Source organism: Lactuca virosa, chromosome 3 (genome assembly GCF_052849685.1).
Source record: "Lactuca virosa cultivar CGN04683 chromosome 3, Lactuca_virosa_CGN04683_v6, whole genome shotgun sequence".
NCBI classification, from domain to species: Eukaryota; Viridiplantae; Streptophyta; class Magnoliopsida; order Asterales; family Asteraceae; genus Lactuca; species Lactuca virosa.
Window position 1 is genome coordinate 40,421,844 of NC_136428.1, and position 4,982 is coordinate 40,426,825.

Below are 4,982 nucleotides of genomic sequence, written 5' to 3' on the forward strand. Positions count from 1 at the left end.
ACTAAAGTCGTTGCCCGCAGGGTTACAAATACCCTAAAATTTACTCATTTTTAGATACCTGAAGATTTTCTTGACTACAGTCAAGTGAGATATTTTGGGATCTGATTGGTATCTAGCACATAAACCTATAGTAAACACAATGTCTGGTTGACAGCAGTACGATACATCAATGAGCCAATCATTCCTCAATAGGTCTTGTGATTAACTGACTCTTCGGTAGGGTCAACTGAGATTTTGTACCCAAAGGCCATAGGGACCTTTGCCGAGGAGCAATTATCCATTGAAAACTTCTTTAACAGTTCAGTGGTGTATTTCTCTTGATGGACGAAAATCCCTTGAGGGACTTGTTTAACTTGAAGACCTAGAAAGAAATTAATCTCTCTATTCATGATTATTTGAAACTTGCTTGTCATGAGCTTTGCGAATTCATCCACCATACCCTGATCCGTTGAATCGAAGATGATATCATCCACATAGATTTGAACAAGAATCCAATTTTTTTCATTTGCTCATATAAATAAAGTGGGATCAATCACACCTCTTTTGTACCCTAAAGAGACAAGAAACTCTGAGAGAGTCTCATACCATGCTCTAGGTTCCTGCTTTAAACCGTAGACTACTTTCTCCAGCTTGTAACAATGATTTGGAAATTCTGAGCTTTCAATGTCTAGATGTTGTTGCAAATAGACTTCCTCTTTTAGTTCGCCATTTATGAAAGCACTTTTCACATCAACCTGATGGGCCATGATGTTTTTATGAGCTGCATAGGCTAAGAAAATATGTATGGCTTCCATCCTAGCAACTGGTGCATATGTTTCATCGTAATCAACAACTTCAAGTTAACTATACCCCTTTGCGACTAAGCATGGTTTGTTTCGTACCACCACACCTGATTCATCTAACTTGTTTTTGTAAACCCATCTTGTACCGACAATAGTGTGGCCTTTTGGCTTCGGTACCAATTTCCAAACTTTATTTTGTTCAAACTCAGGAAGTTCCTCGTGTATTGCAATGATCCAATCAGGGTCCATAAGTGCTTCTTTTGTGATTATGGGCTTGACGGATGACATGAATGCTGCATAATGACAATGGTTATTTAAATTTGTAGAAGAGTGAGTTTGAATACCTGAAGACGGGTTGCTGATGATTTGACCCGGTGGGTGATTTTTTGTCCAAATGTGTAGACGAGATTGTTGATGGTCTGTGGCTTCGGTTGAGGGAATATCCTCTACGTCAGAGGACTCTTCGGGTCTGCTTGAAGAAGGTAGTTCCCCCTCGATATGTGAGCAGCCCGTAGATGAATCTTGGATTGTTGGAATTGGTTCTGCTGTAGGTAATGGAAGTTCCCCTTAGATTGAATATGGGAGTTCCCCTTGAACCGATGACGGTTCTCCCTGAACCAGTGACGTCGGTTCCCCCTGGACTGACGAGTGATTAATAATCCTTGGATACGTTCTTGTATCAATGTTTTCAACTTCTTCATCCTCAGAATCTTCAGATACGTTTGATTGATTGGTTGGTCTGCGAGTAGGTGTTGGAGCAACATCTTCAAATACTGGAACCTCGATGGTTGTAACTTCCAAAGTAACTGAACTATCCCCCTCAACCGGAAAGGTGGAAGTATTGAATGACGTTCCTTCAGACAGTATTGGTCCAGATACTTCTGCATGTTGTTGTTGGGCTACCGGAGACACCAAAATTTCTGAAAGATGTGTTGTCTCTGCGGGATCGAAGAGATCATCATAGTTCACTTCAACCATGTTTAGCGGACCTGATGAGGTTGGGATATCACTTTCCAAGATGAACTTTGTTTTTTTTGAAGGAACAGTGTTGCAGACGTAATAGTCATCGAATTTGATGTCAGCGCTTTCGACTCTTAGTCTTGTACGCTGTATGAGAACCTTGTATGCAACTTTTTTGGTTGAGTAAAAATGCCTTCATCTGACTTTGGTGCAAACTTGTTAAGATGATCCTTGTTATTGATCACAAAACACCTGCAACCAAAAATGTGAAAGAATCAGACATTGGGTTTTCGATTGTTGAGACCTTCATAGGGTGTCTTGTTGAGACGTTTGCGAATGATTCTTCAATTTTGATCAAATCATGTAGTTGCAACTGCTTCTGCCCAGAAGTAGAGAGGTAAATTGGCAAAGTTCAACATCGATCTAGCTGCTTCTACCAATGTTCTATTCTTTCTATCAACTACTCTGTTTTGTTGTGGTGTGTAAGGTGCCGAGAAGTTATGACTGATTCCATTGGAAACTAAAAATCTATTCAGGAGCTGATTAGTAAATTCAGTGCCATTATAACTCCTTATCTGTTTGACTGGTAGTTTGATCTGGAGCTCTATTTCCTTGACTGGTAGTTTGATCTGATCAAATTATGTTTTAGACCTTCTATGTAAGCAACTCGTTGAATAGAGAAGCTCCCCGTAGTTAATACTCCATAACCCCTGATGATCCCCTTTGTTTTGTTTCCAAAGGTGACGTGTCCACCACTACTGATTGGCCTGAAGTCTCGAAGGTATTGCAACCTTCCAGTCATGTGCAAGGAGCAGGCACTATCGATTAACCATTCTTCTTCTTGTTCCTCTTTGCACATTGCCTGCACAATCAGTTGGTTAGTTTGGGTACCCAAACAAGTTTGGAGCCCGTGGTAACGTGGGAAACTTTCTTAACATATGCATGCATGTGGGTCTTGGACACAAATTTATTTTCCCAAGTTTGTTTGGAACCATGATGTGTCACATCTTTTGGAGTTTGTTGAGGTGAACCCTGAGGAGTTGGAATTTGAGGATATGACCGTGGAGTTGGTTCTTTGTTGGTCTCTGTGGTTGGAGGTTGGTTTTGAGGAGGAGTTTGTTCCTTGCGGTGCACTGGAGAGGATTGGACAAGTCTTCGATGGCAATGGATAAAAGTAAAAAGATAAGTTCTTCTCATTAATCCACATACGATACCTATTCAACGGTCTGGAGGGTGTGGTCTTTTGTTTGTGACAGGTCCGAGGTTGGTGTTTCTTAGAATTGTCCACTGGATTTTGAAAAGGTTTTTTGAAAGAGACTATCGTAGGTATAGACATTTTGACTGATGGAAGGGATTTCGAAGTTTGTGAAGTGTGTAAAATACCCTTCATTTTTGTGTCTTTTAAAGAATTTGATGATGTTGGCTTGACCCCTTTTTGAAATTTTTTAGTTTTGTTTGAGTCAAGAGATTTAGTCACTCGACATGACTTTTGGCACGACCCATCAACTTTAGTGGATTTTGAAATTTTTTTTACAATTGTGGGTTTTTCAAAATTCCTTTGTTTGAAAACTTGGTCTGGTTTTTGAAATTTTGTTTTTGGAATAAGCTTCCCGCTTTTCACGTCGGGATCTAATCTCCTTTTCTAGAGCCAATTTTGCTTCTACCTTTGGTGGGACAACATCAGAAACATTTAGTTGAGATTTCTTGGAATTCTTTGTTTGAGGTAAAAATCGAGGACTTGATTCATCAGAACTAGACATTTCATGACTCTAAGAACATTGTCCAAACTCAAAATTATCAATGGGTAGTTCATATAAGATGGGCTGGAGAGTAGTTGTGCTTTTGACCGGGGTCTACGGTAGAGAAGACTGGACTACCGCAGAGTAAGTCTTTGGAGACTCTTGGTTTGGACATGTATTAGAAGGAAAGGATGGACAATCTATAATTGATTCATGTCCTTCTAAAACAATTTCTTCATCCACATCTGAACTGGACTAAGAACCGGGACAAATTATGCCAATGATGGGTAAGAAATTATCTACGTTACCCGAGGATTCAGGAAGAATTTCCTTAATGACACAATTGTTGCTAAGTTCATGAAGTCTACCGAATTGAAATTGGATATCTTCGAGATAAGTTTTATCATTGACTGGATAGTGAAAATTCTGGTCTGGTGGGATATAGGGACGATCAGCATCAAACCGGGGAGGAGAGTTTTCATCGGTAGAATACCCATTGGACCATCCCCAATTATAAGTGTTGTCTATGGTCCCAATATTCACTAAGTTCTCAATGGCTTCACTTTCAGTAAAGAGTTTTTCAATTAAACGATTTAAGCGTACAATTTCTTTTCGGGCAAGATCCTGTTGATTCAAAGAAATATCTAATTGGGTTTCACCTAACACTCTAGCATCTTTCTCTAACAACACATCCTTTTCTAACGTAATGGCATTAAGCTTTTTGTCTTCTAGTCTTCCTCTCCCATGGTACATCTCTTGGGTCTCTATATTATTTTCTTCTAGGGCTTTGTTGTAGTCTGTAAGGACGACAACACATGTGTCATTAAGTCTTTCTAAATAAGGTTCACATTCATGCATGTTGTAATTATTTGACCGAATCATAATTTTTACCTGCTCGACGATGCTGAGAGTTCTATCTTTTTCCATGTAGCAATAATTCCTTTGCAGCTTCGTTGATCTGTATTCCTCAATGGCTGCCACCCTGCAAAATTTCCATTTCTTCTTGTTGTTGTCAACCTCTTCATCTTCATCACCCGAGGACCATACTTGATGGTCCCTTTTCACTTGAGCAACATAAGCTCTTGCCTTTTCTTTTTCCTCCATTTCTTGAGCCATTATGAGATAGAATGCTTTGTATTTTACCACGTTTGCTTTGCAGTATTTGGCAAAGTGGTTTTCTTTGTGACACATATGACACACAATGACTCCATCTTTGTCTTCAATAGTGGTACCAGATTCTGAAGGTTTGTTGGTCTGCGGTGTCTCTTTTGATGGAACATTCTACGACTGTGATTGACGATGAGGATTTATGGGATATCTTGGATGGTTACTCTACAGGTTGAAAGTGCAATTGAAAGGTGGTTTGATGAACTGTTGGTTTTTACGAAAGGATGGTGGTGGGAGTCTATTGAACTGTTGGCTGATCAGGGCAATGGCATTCTGAAACTCTGCTTCGTCATCAAGTTCTACATTAGCTTCATACGACTGCAGTGAGCTGTCA